A 20,743-nucleotide genomic window follows, 5' to 3' on the forward strand; every position below is an offset into this window, starting at 1 on the left:
TAACACTGAAATATTTTTTTTGAAGTTCCATTCTGCTGCCAGAAAGACTGGTGAGCATGTGGCCCTACTGTATTTCGAGCCATTCCCAAGACACTAAAACACTATCAGAGGCTTCGAAACTATGGAAACTGAATAAGTAAGCAGCTTCCATGATTAATAGATGAAGATCCCGGCTGAGCGATAACTCAAGCCCGTAGGATCCGCACGCACACAAAGCCAATTTGAAAGTGCAGATTTTTCCCGTTCACTGATTGAACGCTTTTATGTGGTTCGACAGTGCTGCCCACTGTATCCATTTAACCTCCCCTTACGCAAAAGAACGAAACGCTTTCGACTGGCCGGAGATAGACATCAGCTCGGGTCAGTGTAATACCGACACCGGTTCTGCGAGGGATGGGAAGTGGTCTCGAGAGATTGCTTTCAATCCAGTCAAGGTATCCCGCTTGCCACAAACACTTCCATTGGAGACTTCACTAACCTCCTGCACACTGTGCAGCTCTTAAAACGTGGCTAATCTCCTGTTCACAACAGAGACCACAGAAGCTTAAGAAATATCCCCACCCCGCTCCCGCCGTCACAAGCTGCACTACATTTGCCCGACGTCTGTGATGATGTTATTTCACATTGCATTTCTGCCTGCATAAGCAGCTGTTGGACACTAACCCTTGGCCTGACCTTATGCTCCACGCTCCAAATTACCCACTCGAAGACACCGGGGAGCCTTTTTTTTTAACACTTTAGCTTACCCGTCCCACCCTTTCCATGGGAGAACTTGACGGGGACTCTAGCTTTGCGGGGTAAGAAGACAGTGCACACTGGGACCAAACTTCCCAGGTCCTCGCACAGGACACAGTCCTCTGTTCCAAGTATTTTAATGTGCTAACTGTGCCACTGTAAATTCGGGGGGGGGGGGTCTTTCGGGAAAGATTTGGACCATTGATTATAGTTTCTGCAGACTGTTTAGCTTTTAACAGTTTTATATACACATACAACAATAGGGGAGATAAAGACGAGAGCCCTCGGCCCTCGCCCACTTCTGGTCTTCCAACACAACACAAACCTCCGCGCTTGCTCCGCGAACCCTGTGTTCTAAGCAATTTCGTCCGTTCAAAGGTAAACGAACCTGGGCTATCAGTTAGAGCCATCTCGTTTAAATGAAATGAAAACCGTTTAGTTCTTAAAAGTGTTGTTAAAAGGTAGAATTTTGTACAAAAGGCGAACGGGAGTGGGTGAATTTTTGACGGCAACTTCAACAATCAAAAAGAAAAACGTCTTTTTAAGTACATGCCGATGATGCATGCTCGTTATTTATTAGAGAAGAAAACGGATTTAGCGTCTGCGTCAAGAAATTAAAACAAGCCTCAGCACACAACAACGACAAAAGAAACCCAGAAGCGATATATAATAACAGCAGAGAGTTCGCACCAGTCCTCGGGAGCCTAATGTCAGGGGCTGCTCCGGTTCTACACTTGCCGCTCCCTGTACATACGATAACAGCCGAGGGTGAACAATTAGTAGGATAAATCTCCAGAAAGGACACACGTAGAATAACAAAGAGCACATGCTCGACACACACATAAACAAAGATGAAACCCTTGATCCGCAGGAATAATTAGAGAGGCACTCTACCTTGGATTGGCAAAGGCAGGCGAAGGACTCGAACCAGCGGCACTGGTGTATCATTAGTAATCCATTTAAGGCTATCTATGGCTAACTTGATTCACACAGAGGTTGTCAGCCGCTGTGAGGGTAACACATCTGTCCTTCCCGGCGAAGGGGGAGAGTAACGCGGCGGTCCCCCGACCTCCCCGGCTGCATGTGGAACTTTTACTGCTCAGAAATCCTGCTCATGCAAAATCCATCAGAAATCCACCCAGGAAACTCTCGCCGATCCAGCACGGCTCTCAAAAGGGGAGACTTGACTCAAGTCAAAGCCGCGCTTTCCTGCAGCGGCTGGTGTAAGCCTATAGCTCCTTGTCCGAGGTCCTGTCACAGCAGTCTGAGACGCCGTTTGCTACTCAAGCTCCGAGTCATCTTATTTGGAGATCTGCAGAACAAGCAGCCTGTCTTACGAGCGAATGCCCCAGTACTACCCTCTCAGCCTTGCCTTCAAACTCCAGCTGTCACTGGCTATCCGCTTTGGAAGAGACAGCAATCAAAACCCGGACCGGATTTTTATTTACTTTGAACTGAACCGCCGCTTTTGCACTCAGCAGTAGGTAGGCTGTTCCCTAGTCGCACCCAAATCCGATCCGAGATAATCTGTTAAACATTTATGCAGGCATTTTTATGAATTAATTTTCCACTTCATGCTAAGGGAATAAAAATAAATCTTTGGTTCCCGTACGCATTGCATGCTGACTCCTTGGAACTGGCCCGTTCATCGGGAATGTTTAAGAGCCAATCCGTTTTCAACAGCGATATATCCTATTAATTTACTCGTGACCGTTTCAATGGATGGATTACTATCTATCCTCAAAACAGCTCTATCTTCGTTTTAATTTCAAAACAAAGGTTCAGAATTTTCATTTATCCAGAGAACAGGATGAAATATTATCGACACTCTGCTCAAGACCCCTTCAAGTTTATTCACGCATTTACTGACGTCTAAGATTTTATTTTAAAATGCTAGATTAAATTATTTAACAGTGTAGCCTTGGACTGCAGATAAATTCTTTTGTACGTAGAACAATTAAAAAACACACAGAAAGAAGGAAAATCAGAAATAAAAGATGTTGATAACACAAGAGGAAAATAACTTTTACTAGGTTGGCTGTACTTGTTTTTGATTGATTTAATTTTTGCGAGTCTCTCGTTTCTTCAGATTAAAGCAGGGCGAGACTTCAGCTGGGACGTAATGGCGGGAATGCACACCTTGGCTATGAAGAGAGAGGCAGTAAATAGGTGAATGACCTGCAGGCGGGGTGATAGTTTGCGAGAAAGAATCAGAAGAACGTGCTAACAATGGATGGAGGAAAGGCAAGGGAAAGGCCCAAACTTAAAAACAAAATATGAGACGAAACAGCACAAAAAAAAGACGCTACAAGTGTAGCGAAACCAATACTAAATTGTTATATTAAGTTTTACTTCCACGCTGATTTCAAAGCAAACGCGTGTTTTCTTCAACCTGCACAAGTTCGTCCACATTGGTTCTTTACAAACCAATTGCATCGATATGTGTTTTCGCAGGTACCCCCGCCCGATTACTTCATCGTAACACACAGCGGCAGGGTGGGCAGCGGGGTTAATGGCTGCAGAAACACATCGCAGCATTCTCCAGGGGAATACTGCCGATAATGATCGGGTTATTTTTTTTTAACAAAATCACATGTAGTATTTGAAATGGTGTGCGACTGCTTAACTCCTTTCACCCCTTCCCCGTCCCCATCGCCTTTCTCCGCTCCCCAGACCCCCTAAGCAATGATTCATTTAACCTCTTGCGCTCTCCTCATTCGTTAAAAATCTCAATGCCGAGCAGTACTTACTTCGGGATAGATTAAAAGTGTACGAATCGAAATAAATCCCATCCACAGACGCCGATCAATGAAATGACCTGCCACCCAGCAAATGTTTCCAGGATCTGGTCCTATTACTTTCAGTAAAAGTTGTCGGCTCGTTTTGTTTGCTTTGAGTAGGAATGAAAGATCCGATATATAAGCGTGCGGCAAATAATACCTAATTGTGCAGAATGCATAATTATTCAGCCATGTGGGCTGCCGCATAACGAAGAATGCATTCAAATTAATGGAGAGGTGAGGAGCAGTAAACCTCTGGAATTCGCAATCCCGGACGACCCTGGATGGTCCGTCACGATGCTAGAGCTTTTTGGCATTGAGAAGGTAGAGAGCGGTGAAGCGATGGACAGCCAAGTGGATCAAGTGCAATGCTGCCCGAAGTTTCCTAAATGGAGCACGTTGCAAGGGGCAGCAAGACCCCCCTCTTGCATCTGTTCCTGAAGAGTATCTGACCACCTACTCTTGGCATTCAGAGACATTACCATAGTGGGGGTGTAGGGTGGGAGTCACTATTGTCCAGACGCTTAGCAGGGCCAGCACGTGAACGCTGTTTTTAATAAGAGCATGTCAGTGTTACCCGCCTCCTAACACCCAACTACAAAACATATTCAATTAAGTGAGTGCAAGTCCAACAAGTCCAAAAGCTCGACACCATTCAATACAACATAATCTGCTTGATTCCACCCCATTCACCACCCTCGGTCCACCACTGGCAAATCGCTGCAGCAGAGTAAATAACAAAGATGGCGCTGGCGATATATGACGACGTCTTTTGGAGGCAGCTCACAAAGGCAGGAGGTGCTCTTCTGAATTCCATCATCAGGGATCCCCATCATCCAGGTCATGCCCTCTTTGCTACCATCAGAAAGGAGGTACAATTTAGGTCCCACACCTAAGTGTCCCAACAGTTCAGGAACAGTGATTACCCTTCAACCATCAGTTCCTGAACCAGTGCAGGTAAGTTCACTCATCTCAACTCAGAACTGATTCCACAACCAATGGACTCACATTCCATAATTCTGCAAATCATGTTCTAAGTATTATCTATCTATCTATCTATTACTTCATTACTATTATTTGTATTTTATTGCATCTGCACAGTTTGCCTTCATTTGCACATTGGTTGTTCATTAGACTTTGTGTGTAGTTTTTCATTGATTCTATTGCATTTCTTTGTCCTGTTGTGAATGCCTGCAAGGAAATGAATCTCAGGGTAGTAGGTGGTGACATATACAAACTTTTGAACTTTGATCCACCTGCAGGTATTCAACCAGGCTACTCCCACAGCAGCTCACATTTCTGCCACCTCTGCTGACAAGGACAAGGACATCAGATGAATGGGAACTGCAGTACCTGCAGATTTCCCTCCAAGTCACTTTCCAACCTGACTTAGGGGTATATTTCGTTCCTTCACTGTCATTGGTTCAAAATGTTTCCATTATGTTTCCAGAAGTGGGGGAGTCCAGGACCAGAGGATACTGCTCTCGAATACAAGGGCATCCCTTTAGAACAGAGGCAAGAAGGAATGTCTTTAGTCAGAGGGTGGTGAATCTAGAATTCATTGCCACAGATGTCTATTGATGCCAAGTCATTGGATACATTTAAAGCAGAGGTTGATAGCTTCTTGATTAGTGAGAGTGTCAAAGATTATGGGGAGAAGGCAGGGGAATGGAGTTGAGAGGTAAAATAAATCAACCATGATTGAATGGTGGAGCAGACTTGATGGGCCAAATGGCCTAATCCTGCTCCTACACCTTATATTCTAAAATTCTGGAAGTCCATAGTCATCAGAAACATTGTCCTTTCTCCAGAAGGACCACAGTCATTCAAGAAGGAGGCACACCAACACCTTGTCAAAGGCAATTAAGGACGGGGAATAAATGTCAGTGAAGTCAACATTCATAAAAATAAATGAATGGAAATGTATCTAGAATTAGTTGGTGTTTTTTGAAATGGTATGTAGGAGGGAAAGAAAATGCAAAATGAATTTTCACAGGTAGCTTTTAATTTTAATTGTTATTGATTGATGACTGGCATCTATGAGCTAGAATCCAACATTTACATCATTAGTAAAAAATATCAATACAGAAGATGCTGGAATGCTCAGAAGGTCAGGCTATACAAGCAGAGAGAGAAAGAGTTAATACTTCAATTTAGTGATGTTACAATTTTTAAATTCTGATGAAGGGTATTTGACTTGGAACATTCATTCTATTTCTTGCTCCCCAGATGCTGCCTGACTTGCTGAGTTCTTTCAAAAATCTGCATGTGTTGTAGAGTATAGATTTGGAATTATGCAGAGTGAACTATAATATTGGCACTGTTATCTCTGGTGTTAGCAAAAAAGCTAGCCTTGTCTCCCTCATCTATTTATTCAAGGTTCAGGATTCAAGTTTATTTATCACGTGTACATCAAAGCATACAGTGAAATGCATCATTTGTGTTAACAATCAACACACCCGAGCATGTGCTGATGACAACCTGCAAATGTCGTCACACATTCTCTTTTAGTAATCCCTGGATTGCTGCCTGTGCCATGCACCAGTGAGGGTAAGAACAGGATGTTTTGGCAGATTAATAAGTGGCTGATGAGGGCAGGGTTTCAGATTTCTGGATCATTTGGATCTCTTCTGGGGAAGGTATGACCTATACAAAAGAAGACAGGTTACACCTGAACCCAACGGGGACTAATATCCTTGTGGGCAGATTTGCTAGAGCTGTTAACTGGGGTTTAAACTGATTTGGCGGTGGGATGGGAACTAGAATGACAGGGCTGAGGTTAGGGCAGTTGGTATACAAGTGGATGCAGTGTGTAGTGAGACTGTGAGGAAGGACAGGCAGATGACGGCAAAATTGCAACCAATGGGATGAGTTGAAGTGTAACATGGGGGCAAAATCGAAAAGGATGATGAATTCAGTACTGAAGGTGTAATATTTTGAATGCACGCGATATACAGAACGAGGTGGATGATGTTGTAGTGCAATTTGAGATTGGCGGAAATGATGTTGTGGGCATTCAAGAACATCTAATCCATGCGCTGAACGTCCAAGGATATATCTTGTATCAAATGAAGAGGCAGGTAGGCAGAGGGGGGTGGGTGTGGTTCTGTTGGTAAAAAAAATGAGGTCAAATCCTTAGAAAGAGGTGGATGGGGACAGAAGATGTCGAGTCCTTGTGGGTAGGGTTAAGAAACTGGAAGGAAAAAAGGACCCTGGTGGGAATTATATACAGACCTCCAAAGAGTAGCCAGGATATGAGATACAAATTACAACAAGAGATGGAAAAGACATTTAAAAAGGGCAATGTTACGAACAGTAATGGGAGACTGTTACCTACTTGTCTGTCACCCGAGGCCCTGGTGTGACTACACTTCCAGCTGGTCTTAACTCGCTGACATCCACATGCTTGCGCAGTTGTGTCTCGATCTTAAAGAAGATCAGTGAACTTGCAAGGTAAAGAGGTTTAGGGAGGGGTTTCCACAGCACAGAGCTCCAGCAGCTGGAGATAGAGAAACTAATGTGCAATGATTAAAATCAAGGATGCCTAAAATGCCAGAGATTAAAGACCATATAGCAATCTAGGTGGGTGGTGTGTCTGAATTTAGGTGGGTGTGATATGGAAGGATAACATTGTTAAACACAATCATGTGAATTTTTCAGTGTTTGTGTTGCTGAACCTTAGGTCCACTTAGATCAGCAAGCACAAGGTGATAGTTTGAAAGGATCTGGAATGGTATTGAGACAGTGCCAGTGACGTTTGATGACCACACATTTGAAATTGGGAAGTCTTCAAGGACTGCTTTGGAAAAGTCAAATCTAGGGGGGACGAAAGGCCTGGATGAGGATTTCAACAGGTAAACAAATAAACTGAGGCAGGATTTAATAAATGACTTATCAGATAACATGTGAGAATAGCCAGTCAGAGTGACGGTATGCAAATTTGGTTAATAGATTACAAATAACACACACAGACTGCTGGAGGAACTCGGCAACTCACCAATGGAGAGGAATAAACAAAATCTTGCCCTCAGACAGCTGCCAGAGAGAGGAATGGTGTTGGAGGCTGTGGAATGGTGTTTATGGCAAGGACTGGAAATGTAGTTATGGTCTTGCCAATATTTAGTGCAGGTATCAGTTAAGAGTCACAAGAGATTCTGTTAATGCTGGAAATCTTGAGCAATGCACACAAAATACTGGAAGAGCTTAGCAGGTCGGGCAGCATTTATGGAGGGCAATATACAGTTGACGTAAAGGGTCTTGGCCTGAAACTTCAACTCTTTATGGCTCTCCATAGATGCCGCCTGACCTGCTGAGTTCCTCCAGCAGTTTGTGTGTTTTGCAGTAGGGCTGGATGTCATTAGAATATTATGAAAACTGTTACTGCATACTTGGGTGAGGCCACTAAAGGCCAGCTTATAGATGATAAACCCGAAGACGGGCTGTCTTGGGGTTAGAGGACAGAGTATGTATCTGTATAGGTGGGTGGGTGGTAGAGAGCAATGGGCTTATTCGGCATTTGTTTATTGTGTTCCATGTTGCTCTGCTGAGCTTTGTGGGCATGCTATCTTGCCGCTGGAATAGAACCATAAGACCATAAGCAGAATTAGGCCACTCGGCCCATCGCGTATGCTCCGTCATTCCACCATGGCTGATATATTATCTCATTCTCTGACCTTCTCCCTGTAACTTTCGATGCCCTGACTAATCAAGAACCTATCAACCTCCTCCTTAAATACACTCAATGAGTTGGCTGCCACAGCCATCTGCACCAATAAATTCCATGAGTCACCACCCTCTGGCTGAAGAAATTCCTTCTCACCTCTGTTCTAAATGGACGTCTCTCTGCTCCGAGGCTGTTCCATCTGGTCCTAGACTCACCCAGTACAGGAAACATCCTCTCCACATCCACTGTCTATAGGCCTTTCAATATTCAATGAGATGTCCCCCCGCCACCTCATTCTTCTAAACTGCAGAGAGTACAAGCCCAGAGCCATCAAAGGCTCCTCACACATTAACCCTTTCATTCCCAGAATAATTCCCGTGAACCTCCTCTGGACCATCTCCAATCACAGCACATATTTTCTTAGATAAGCTGCCCAAAACTGCTCACAATATTCCATGCAGTCTGACCTATGCCTTATAAAGCCTCAGCATCACACACTTGCTTTTGTACCCTAGTCGTCTTGAAATGAATGCTAACATTGTATTTACTTTCCTTATCTCCACCAACTCAGCCTGCAAGCTAACCTACAGGGAATCTTGCACAAGGACTCCCAAGTCTGTTTGTACCTCTGATTTTTGAATTTTCTTCTCATTTAGAAACTAGCGTGTGCCTTTATTTCTTCTACCAAAGTGCATGACCATATACTTCCCTACATTTTTTTTCCATCTGGTACTTCTTTGCCCATTCTCCCAATCCGTCTACTCCCTTCTGCCGACTTCCTGCTTTCTCAACACTATCTGGCCCTCCACCTATCTTTGTATCAACTGTAAACCTGTCCACAAAGCCAGCAATTCCATCATCCAAATCATCGACATATAATGTGAAAAGAAGTGATTCCAGTACTGACCCCTGCGGAGCACCACTGGTCACCAGCAGCCAACCAGAAAAGATACCTTTTTATTCCCACTCTTTGCCTCCTGACAATCAGCCAATCTTCCCTGTAATGTCCTCTTCTCTTGTTAAGCAGCCTCATGTGTGGCACCTTGTCAAAGAAAAGTCTTCTGAAAATCCAAGTAAGCAACATCCATGGACTCTCCTTTGTCTCCTTTGTCTATCCTGTTTGTTATTTCCTCAAAGAATTTCAACAGATCTGTCAGGCAAGATTTCCCCTTCATGAAGCCATGCTGACTTTGGACTACTTTATCAGTTACCCTGAAAACCAATCCTTAATAATATACTCCAACATCTTCCTAACCACTGAAGTCAAGCTAACTGGCCTCTAATTTTCTTTCTTAGTCCCCCCCGCCGTCTTAAAGAGTGAAGTGACATTTGCGGTTTTCCAGTCCTCCAGAACCATTCCAGAATTGAGTGATTCTTGAAAGATCAGTACTAATGCTTCTAAAATCTCTTCGGTTACTTTCAGAACCCTGGGAGATGAAGTCCACTTGGTCCAGGTGACTTAATTACCTTCAGACTTCTCAGTTTCCCAAGCACCTCCTCATTAGTAATACCAGCCGCACTCATTACTGCCCCCTGACACTCTCAAATTTCTGGCATACTGCTAGTGTCTTCCACAGTGAAGACTGACACAAAGTACTTATAACGTGCATGTGCCATATCTTTGGTCCCATTACTACTTCTCATGTGTCGCTTTCCAATGAGCTAATATCTATTCTCACCTCCCTTTGACTCTTTAAAAGTGGTAGTTGCAGAAATGGTGGTAGCGCCAAAGAAAAAGTAAAACAAGGGATATGTGCTTAGTGAATTGCAATCCCATTTTAATTATATTCATTTTCTATATTACCTATTTCACAGTCATGAGTTGCGTAGAGCAGCAACATGAAAAACTACACATAATCATTTGAAATCACAAAATCTCGCTGGTAACGGTGTGTAGATGTGAGCAGATTGTTTCAAGGGGACATAAAGAGACTAAGTGAATGGCCAGAACTGTGCCTGGTGGCTCAGTGTGAGGAATTTTAGACACAGTAAATACGGGGAGAATACTAAAGGTAGAAAGTTTCCGCTGGGGAAAAGCATCTGAACTCGTGCGTGAAAAAGTTGACGCATGGAATGTATAAGGTTGGCCACCTCTGCTCTAGACATTGCTGTGGCAAATATTAGATGAAATTAAGAGAGATGAGAATAGAAAATTAATTCATGGATTTAATTGATGAAAGAGGGATGGAAATCGCAGTGGAGCATAACTCCGGTATGGACTGGTCTGGCTGACTAGCCTGCTTTAGTGCTGGATATTAGGTCTTGATTACTTAACTTGACCTCGAAAGGATCCACCCAGATATATTGGACTTGGCTCAGGTATTGATGCTTGTAAAATGGTTGGATTAGTGTCAGCATGTTGTACAGGCAGAGAATAAGAGACCAATGAGTTGAGAGAGGTTGGGGTGGAGAGAAAGCTATAGACGGAGTTAGGCAGGCAGTGTGTGAATGAGAGATTGGGGCAGGGGTCTGGCAGGGGTAAATATGATGGCCAGGTTCGACTGGATCAGAATCAGGTTTAATATCACTGGCATATGTTGTGAAATTTATTAACTTAGCAGCAGCATTATAATACGCGATAATATAGAAAAAAAATCAAATTACAGTGATACATATGTATATTAAATAAAAACAAAAATAATAAAAATAGTGAGGTAGTGTTCATGGGTTCAAGGCCCACTTAGAAATCGAATGGTAGAGGGGAAGAAGCTGTTTCTGAATCCATGAGTGTGGCCTTCAGGCTTTTGTGCCTCCTTTCCGATGGTAACAATGAGAAGAGGGCATGTCCTGGGTGCTGGGGGTCCTCAGTAATGGACGCCATCTTTCTGAGCTGTCACTCCTTGAATATGTCTTCGATACCATGGAGGCTAGTGCTCAAGACGAAGCGGACTAGTTTTACAACTTTCTATAGCTTCTTTCAATCTTGTGCAGTAAAGTCACCTCCCCCGCGCCCCCCCCCCCCCACCAGACAGTGATGCAGCCTGTAAGAATGCCCTCCACGGTACATCTGCAGAAGATTTCAAGTGTTTTAGGTGACAAATCAGATCTCCTCAAACTCTTAATGAAATAAAGCCACTGTCTTGCCTTCTTTACTGCTGCGTCGATATGTTGGGACCAGGTTAGATCCTCAGAGATATTGACATCCAGGATCTCAGTTGTATTAGATTAAAAAAATCAAGTACTCAGTGATATGTCGAGAGCAGCTTTGGTTTGGTTTGGTCAGACTTGTTCAAAAGCTGGCCTTCAAAGTATATCGCATGAAATATTACGCTAGTTTTTGTAAATGTTGGACCATATCTTCTGTATCTAAAACAAATATATCAGGATATTTTTCACTGGGTAGAATTGAAGAAAGATGTGGATTATTAAAGGGATTTGGGTACTCAGGAAGACAAAGTACCTGATGCTAATGTACAGCAAAGGTGCAAGAAGAAATAGCCAAGATTAATGGGACATTGGCTTTTATCTCAGTGAGGATGGAACACAAAGGGCAAGAAGGGAAGCCTTGACTGTGCACAGTCTGAGGACCAAAAATCTAGGTACCAAACCTTAGGAAAGATACTCTGGAAGTAATTCAGAGTAGTTCAATCAGAAAAAAAAGTTAATTTATAAATACACATTGCATAAATTGATTTGAATTCCTTTCATTTAAATTTATTTTATTTTTATTTAAAGATACAGTGCAGAATAGGCCCTTCTAGCTCTTTGATCCATGCTGCCCAGCAACCCCAACTTAATCCTAGCCTAATCACAGGACAGCTTATTATGTCTAATTAACCTTTTAACCAGTATGCCTTTGGACTGTGGGAGGAAACCAGAGGACCCAGAGAAAACCCACACGTTCCACAGTGAGGATGTATTGATGACGTCGGAATTCAACTCTGAACTCTGAACTCCGGTGCCCCGAGCTGTAACAGTGTCGCGCTAACCGCTATACTACCTTGATTCTTAATGCTATGAACACCGCCCCCCCCCCCAAGGTATTAACTGAGGGATTCAAAGCCATGAGAGGATTTCACTGAACTGAACAGCTATTTGCCTTAAGTGAGGCAATCCAGTATAAAGTTACATTAGTGCCAAACTATTGAGAAGTGAAATAAGTAACAGTTTTGTGTACCGAGTTTAGTGGTTACATGCACGTCCTTTCCAAAAGGAATATGAATGCTCGATCAAATGAAATTTTCACTACTGTGATTGATATATATAGTTTGCTAGGTAAGGATACCATTAATATGGATCAATGTTGAGGAATAGTTCAGCTGTGATCTAATTGAAAAGTAGAGGAGGCTCAAGGGATTGAATGGATAATTCCTAGCTGTATGTTCTCAGCACTATCTGGTGTAATTGATGTTTTGCCATTAGGAATGTTGCTTGTCTGCAGTATTAGGAAAATAATATCACTGGAAAACGATACTGGCTGCCGTCAGAAGCTGGATCTGCCTTTTGCTGTTGAATATACCTGCTTGATGTATGTATGGACTTTCAAATGATATTAAATATTGGACCAAAACAGGTTTTCCTGTAAACCATTTTGAAATGTTGAGAAATGCCAATCTCAATCAAAGAACGAAATTGTTCTTTGATCAAGATTGATGTTTCTTCCTGACGAATACAAATCATAACACTTTCTAAAAACTGCTTTTAAGGGTGGAGAGATCCAGGAAAAAAATCTATTTAATTGTGAGAGCTAATCTGTGCTGAAACAAAAGAAAGATGCTGTATGTTCTTTATATGTCAGCCCATTAAAGGATTAAAACAAACCAAATGGCTGAAAGAAAGGTGGAAGGAGTTTGTCCCTGGTAATTATCCGCTATAATGCAGTTTGTGTTCACATACATGGATCTAGTGTCAGATTATTCTCTCACTCACTTTCTCAGTATCTAGGTCCTGTAATTTTTGAATACACAGCATCTGTCGACTGTGATTTCTGTCTTGGATGTTCAATGTCAGAACATCCTTCAAAAGGGAGAACGCTTGCAGGGTGTCAGGGCCCTGATGCTGTACCTGGCAGGGGACTGAAAACCTGTGTCAACCAGCTGACTGGTGTGTTCAAGGACATCTTCAGCCTCTCGCTGTTGCAGTCTGAGGTTGCCACCTGCTTCAAATGGGTGCGCAAAAGAGCAGGGTGAGCTTCCTCAATGACGATCATGCGATAGCACTGAAATCTACCATGATGAAGAGTGTTTCATGAGGTTGGTTAGGGCTAGAATTCCACCTGCCCGAATGAGGACCTGGATCTGCTGCAATTTGTCTACTGCTGCAACAGGTCTACACCAGATGCAATCTCATATGCTCTCCACGCTAAAACAGTGAAACATATTTCAGCCGGTTGCCTGTTGATTGCAGCTTTCCATCATCCCCTCCGTATTAATCGCCCACCTTCAAAACCTGGGCCTCTGTACCTCCCTCTGCAACTGGACCCTGACTTCCTTATTAAGGGACCACAGTCAGTACAACTCTTCTTCACAAAGAGAAGACATACGGGAGTAAGATATCTTGGCTGTTTGAGCGGTGTCATAATAACAACTTCACACTCAATGTCAGCAAGATCAAGGAATTGATTGTGCACTTCAGGAAGGGGAAGTTATGAGAATGCTCACCATTTCTAAGTGCAGCTGAAAGGTTGAGCAGATTCAAGTTTCTAATCATTAACATCTTGGAGATCTATTCTGGGCCCAACACTTTGAACCTTTCATGAAAAAAAGGCACTGCTTTATTAGGAGTTTAAGGAAATTTGTATATCACCAAAATTTCTCAAAAAAAAGTACAGTGGAGGGTATTCTGATTTGCGACTTCACAGCCTGGTATGGAGGTTGCAGTGCAGAAGATCACAAGAGGCTGCAGAGGGCTGTAGGCTCAGCCAGTTCCACCTCTGGAGTAACCCTCCCTACCATGAGGAAATATTCAAGAGACGGTGTTTCACGAAGGTAACATCAATCACGAGGGAGCCTCACCATTGGAACATGCCCTCTACATGTTCTATGTTCTATGTACGTGTAACTATCATCAGGGAAGAGGCAGAGGTGTATGAAGGGCCACATTCAATGTTTTAAGTGCAGGTTCTTCTCCTACACTATTAGATTTCTGAATAGTCCATGGACCCGTGAACACCAACCTCATTATTCCTCTTTTCTGACACTACTTATTTATTTATGTTGAATCTGCAGTAAGTTTTATGCCTTTGCACTGTGCTGCTGCCACACAAAAATAAAACTATTTTCCTGTTTTATAAGTCAATGACGATAAACCTGATTCTGAATTAACAAGCCTAGATTCAAAGTCTAGCTCTTAACACTAGATTGATTTGTAGAGCATTGCAATGATGGATTAATAGATGAAGTCTCGAGTTATAGAAATTGATTTCTGATGTTTGGAATATTATCGTGCAAGGGTTTTTGCTGGCTCAGGGAGCACAATATTGTCCCTGATATAATAGCTAACTATGTAGAAGGCCTATGACCGTATACAGGTAAATGTCACCATATACTACCTTGAGATTTAAGTTTGTGCAGGCGTTCACAGGGCAACAGAGGAATATAATAGAATCAATGAAAAGTACTCATAAACAAAGATTGACAAACCGTGCAAATAAAAAATAAAAAGTAATTAAATCATACTGAGAACATGAGCTGCAGCCTTCTTGAAAATGAAGCCATAGCTGGTGGAATTAGTTCCGAGTTGAGTGAGTGAAGTTTTCCATGCTGGTGCAGGAGCCGAATGGTTGTAGTGTAATAACTATTCCTGAACTCACTGGTGTGAGGACCCAAGTCTTCTTGATGGCAGCAGTGAGAAGAGAGTAAGGCCTGGATGGTGGCGGGGGAGGGGGGGAGGGGGGGTGGGGCTGGGTGGTTGGTCCTTGATGGTGGATCCTGCTTTATTGTGACAGTGCTTCTTGTAAATGTGCTTGATGGTTGTAGATGTGCCTATTGACTCCAGGTGATAATCTGGTTTCCTCTGAAGTATATACAATGACTGTGGTGGAGAGTTCCGGAGGTTCGTTACCCTCATCTAAGTGCCAAATGCCTGTATTCTGAGATTGTGAGCTCTGAATACAGTCGGGGAAACAAACTTCTTATACCAGCGCACACAAAATGCTGGAGGAATTCACCAGGCCAGGTAGCATCTATGGAAAAGAGTAAACAGTCAACATTTTGGGCCTAGACCCTTCATCAGCACTTCATTAGAAGTCTGTGCAGGTTCAGCACGGCATCTAATACTTTGGGAAACCTCTATGGATGTGTGTTGGAGAGAATATTGACAGGTTGCATCACAGCCTGGTATGGAAGCACCGAAGCCCTTGAATGGAATATCCTACAAAAATTAGTGGGTTTGCCCCTGTCTGTCACAGGTAAAGTCTTCACCTCTACTGTTGCAGGAACGTAGCATCCATCATCAGGGACGGGACCCGCACCACATAAATCATGCTCTCTTCTCGCTGCTGCCATCAGAAAGAAGGTACAGGAGCTTCAGGATTCACACTACCAGGTTCAGGAACAGTTATTACCCTATCCCCGCCACCTATAGCCATCAGGCTCTTGAACCAGTGGGGATAACTTCATTCGACTTCACTCACCCCATCACTGAACTGTTCCCACAACCTATGGTCTTACTTTCAAGGACCCTTCATCTCATGATCGCAATATTTATCGCCTGCTCATTTATCTATCTATCTATCTATCTATTTATTTATTTATTTATTTATTTATTTATTGTATTTGCATTGTTTGTTGCCCTTTGCACACTGGTTGTTTTTCTGCTCTATTGAGTTTAGTGAGTATGGTCGCAAGAAAATTAATCTCTGAAAATGAATATGAGCTTTGTGTATGGTAACTTTGCTGATAAGTTTACTTTGAACTTTGATTTCCTCTTGGAAAGGCTCCAGATAAGATTAAAAATGACCATTAAAACTGAAGCATATCCCCCAAAAGACCATGAAGACACAGCAATCCTGTAAAACAGAACAGACCTTCCACTATCACTTCAATTTACTGAAATTCCCACAAGAGAGTTGGAGTATTTCTGGAATAACTTGAGATGAAAACAAAAGCCTGGGATGGGAGAAATCTCCACATCTAACCAATGTTCTTCAAAGGAAACTGAGTCAGCTACGAAATGCTTTAAAATTATGTCATCACCAGCCCACACAATACTATCTCCATCTCCCATTCCAGATCACAACGACAGCAATGTTTTATCCTTTGAAGTTTTTAACCTCCAAAGAGCTATTTATAAACCTCTTTAATTTAAAGCAGAAGATCACAGTTGTTCAGGCCATCAAGCATCTTATTCACTCCTTTTGTTGTCTTGGTTCTGCATTTATTCAATAGTTCATGTTTAATGGATTGGCCCATATCAGTGTATAAATTGGCCAATATCAGTGTTTTATCAGAAGCTGGCAGCAAGACAGTTAGTTTATTGAAAATTCAGAAGTTCAATAAAGTATGTATGTGTCACTATATGCTACCCAGAGATTCATTTTCTTACAGGCATTCACAGTGGAACAAAGAAATACAATGGAATACAATAGAGTCAAACTGCACCCAAAGACTGACAAGTAAAAGAAAACTAACTGCAAATGCAAAAAAAACCTAACAATAATAATAAATTAATTATACTGAGAACATGAGTTGTAGAGACCTTGAAAGTAAGTCCATAGGTTGTGTTGGGTGATCAGTTCAGTGTTGAGCTGGGTGAAGTTATCCATGCTGGTTCAGGAGGTTGATAGTTGTAGGGCAATAGCTGCTCCTGAACCTGGTGGTAAGGCTCCTGTGCCTCCTTCCCGGCCACAGCAGTGAGAAGAGCGCATAGCCTGTAAGGTGAGGGCCCTCGGTGATGGTCTTGTGGCAGTGCTCCACGTGCCCTGATTTTCTTGTAGATTTGCTGTGATTTTCACAGGATGTTTCTAACTGTCTTTGATTGGACGTTGGCTTGCCATTTGAGGTCATGACGTACACATGGCATATTTTGAAAATAACAGAAAAATTATTATTTCCCGCAGCTTCAGTGAGAACGATACTTAAAATAGAACTCTTCTAGATCATTAATCTTGCACAAATATGTGCGTCATTTACAGTAGCATTAACCAGCAGAACCTGTACTGAATTAGTCATACTTTGTTGAAGTAGTGATGCAGAATACCAAGATAACGTCCTCATTGCTATCAGCAGCAAGAATTACTTTCCTATCTGTAGGTATAAAATGAGAATGCGTTTGTGTATGAGGGGATGCCTGCTTTCCCCCGGTCAAATAATTGGTCTACACCAAAGAATGATTAGAAGATATAGCATATGCAGCACTTGTATAGGACTCTCTCAGATAAGCTGATAAAATTGAAAGAGGTGCCAACCTCTTACAACTTCTTAGGAAATTGTGTTTATTACAAACTTCCAGCTGTTATTATGGAAAAGAGTACAGTCGACATTTCATACCAAGACCCTTCAGGAGGACTGGTGAAGCGTGTCGACCCGAAATTTTGACTGTACTCTTTTCCATAGATGTTGCCTGGCTTGCTGAGTTCCTCTAGCATTTTGTTGCGTGTTGCTTGGATTTCCAGCATCTGCAGATTTTCTCTTGTTTGTTTCCAGCTGTTATTACCTCCCCTAAATTTTCCTTATCTTCCATTGTTAGAATGTCGCAAACGAAGGAGAAATTCACACCAAGTTTAACCACATAGCAACTGATCTCATGGTTCTTGACGGTGACATCACTTACATTGCTCATCTGGGGAAATGTAATGCTATCTGATATTCAACAACTATTGATGTACCTAACATTCATCGGGATAAAGTGCTGATTTGGGACACCTGGACAGAAGTTTCCTTGGCGAGAGATCAGAACACCAGACTCTCATCCACCTGATTTTCAATCCATTAATGAACCAAAGCCACAATGGCTGCCCCTTGGCGCACTGAAGCACACTAGAGGCAGGCTGACGCTGAAACAGTACATCTTAAAATTTACTCTGTACAGATAGATATGACAGGTTCAACACCACTTTAGATAAAATCGTAAGTGTTCTGAATCTCATGCACACATTTCACTATCTGCACACTTCCAAATAATAATCCTTGAAAGTTCAGTTTCATTTAGAACTTGGAGCAGAAGTAAACAAGAGAAAACCTGCTGTTGCTGGAAATCCGAGCAACGTGCACACAAAATGCTGGAGCAGCTCAACAGGCCAGGCAGCCTAGACTGCTGAGTTCCTCCAGCATTTTGCGTTGTTGGAGCTGAAGTAGGTCATTTGGCTCTTTGAGGCTGGTCTGGATTTAGCAAGTTCATGGTTGATCCAATCTTTGCCACAGTACCACTTCCCCGGTTTACCCCGGCCCTTGATCCACTCCATTGTAAGTCAACTTTCCTGATGCAATGCCCCAACATGAAATGGGATTACCCCTTTGCCTTCACAGGTGTTGTCCGACCCATTGAATTCCTCCAACAGTTTATTGTACTCTTTCAATCTCTGCCTTGAATATATTCAATTACGCTGAGGCTGGAGAATTCCAGAAATTATCTTGAAACCATGTCCACTAGCTTTAGGTGCTCCCATAAGAGGAAAACTTCTTGCTGCATGCACCTCATCAATACCACACAGAAACTTATAATTTTCAATAAGATAGAGGCATAGAGTCATAAAGCCACTGCAGCACAGAAACGGGCCCTTCAGTCCATCTAGTCTGTGCCAGCCTGGTGCTCTGCCTCGCCTCATCTACCTGATCTGGACCTTAGCCCTCCATACTTCTCTCAACCATGTACCTAACAATCGAACCGATATCCACCACTTCCACTGGCAGCTCATTCCACACTCTTACCACCCTCTGAGTGAAGGAGCTTTCCCCCTCAGATTCCTCCTAAATATTTCACCTTTCACATTAAACCCATGACCTCTAGTTCTAGTCTTACTCAACCTGAGGGGAAAAGCCTGCATGCATTCAGCCTATCTATATCCCTCATAATATTGTACACCTCTATACAATCTCCCCTTATTCTCCTGTGTTCCAGGAAATAAGGTCCTAACCTATTCATCCTTCCCCTGCAACTCAGGTCCCCTAGCCCCAGCACTACCCCTGTAAATTCTCTCTGCTCTCATTCAAGCTTGTTGACATCTTTCCTGTAGGTAGGTGTAGGTGACCGGGACAGCACACAATTCTCCAAATTCAGCCTCAACAATGTCTATTACAGCTTCAATATAGTATTCTAACTCCTGTATTCAGTACTGATTTATAATGTGCCACAAACTATCTTTATGACCCTATGTACCTGGACTGCCACTTTCAAGGAATTATGGACCTGTATTCCCAGGTCCCTTTGTTCTACTGCACTCCTCAGCGCCCTGCCATTCACTGTGTAAGTCTTATCCTGGTTTATCCTCTCAAAATGCAACACCTCACATTAAAGTTCACCTCTCATTCTTCTAAATTCCTGTGGATACAGGCTCAACCTCCCTTTATATGTCCACCCCTTGCTCCCAGGGATCAAGCCGGTGAACCTCCTCTGCACTGTCTCCACTTAAAACATGTCCTTCCTTCAGTATGGAAAGAGAAGTGATGCATAGGAGTCCACGTCGTCTCACCAGTGCCCTGAGAAAACTGCATCAAAGCTTCCCCTACCTACCATATTATGCCATCTGCCTTCCAATAAAGATCAATAGTGCATTAGCTGTTGTAATTGTGTGCTTGCCAACTCTTTGGCTATCACATACCAGACCCCCTCGTACTGCAGCATTTTTGAGCCCCATGCTGGGACATTAAGGGGCTGTTTTTTTTTATTTTTTTTAATCTAGTGAATTTTGAATTTTATTTATTTAGTGAAAAATTTAGCTGCTTGTCAAACTCTTCTTCCTCACTTATCAGAAGACAAAAATGTAACAGGCAGAAATAGTCCTAGTTGCTTATTCACTGGGCTGTCCCGAGCACTCGTGGGGCTCAAAAGATTTTTATGACACAAGTAAGCACTGTTTGCAAAAATCACACTGTAGCTTATTTCCTTCAATAAAATTGTATTCTGTTCAGATGCTTAATAGACGGAAAAACCCAGTTAACTTTCTACCAATACTTAATTAAAAATTCTCCCATGAACACGACCCCATTGTTGTTTCCATATAATAGCATGGCGGGATTGTTTGTATGCCTAGTTATATACGGGAAGGTTAGAGGGTCATTTTAGTGGAAAAACTGTTATAATTAAAACACAAGAAAGGTGGAGTGAAACCAAACATAGTGAAGTAATCCACATCTGTGCTGATTTACAGGGCCCTGTCATGTGGAAAAGAAATTACAGCTTACCTCATATTGAAATTATCCCCATGATGGTCCTTTCTATATATCCGCACGAAATCTTAAGACAAAATCCCACAAGTACAGAGCATTTCTTAAAGTCTATTACTCCTTGAATACTGCCTGTCCTCAGTTCAGCCTTCCATTACACTATTCTTTACTTTTTTTTTAACTTTTCATGTTATTAGGTATATCTGCAGCATTTAAAGAACCGATTTGAATTACCTTGAACTGGGTGAAATATTGTTTCAAAGATATAAAGATTCAAAGTATATTTATTATCAAAGTATGAA

At 42.4% G+C, this 20,743-nt stretch overlaps 1 protein-coding gene across 9 annotated transcripts in view; it reads right to left on the bottom strand.

Annotated features, from left to right (window-relative positions):
• sema6a (sema domain, transmembrane domain (TM), and cytoplasmic domain, (semaphorin) 6A) overlaps positions 1 to 20,743 on the bottom strand; it is a 166,713-nt gene that overhangs the window by 97,849 nt on the left and 48,121 nt on the right. For 4 of the 9 annotated variants that reach the window (XM_063068690.1, XM_063068689.1, XM_063068688.1 and 1 more), the window contains exon 1: positions 1,630 to 2,658. The exons of 1 other annotated variant lie outside the window; for it this stretch is intronic. The gene's annotated coding sequence lies outside the window, so the exon portion shown is untranslated. Of the gene's footprint in view, positions 1 to 1,629; positions 2,659 to 3,485; positions 3,505 to 20,743 lie in introns of those variants that run through there. 4 more of the 9 variants (XM_063068691.1, XM_063068692.1, XM_063068687.1 and 1 more) reach the window with 3 other exon arrangements.

The sequence above is a fragment of the Mobula hypostoma genome, chromosome 16 (assembly GCF_963921235.1).
Source record: "Mobula hypostoma chromosome 16, sMobHyp1.1, whole genome shotgun sequence".
In the NCBI taxonomy this organism is placed as follows: domain Eukaryota; kingdom Metazoa; phylum Chordata; class Chondrichthyes; order Myliobatiformes; family Myliobatidae; genus Mobula; species Mobula hypostoma.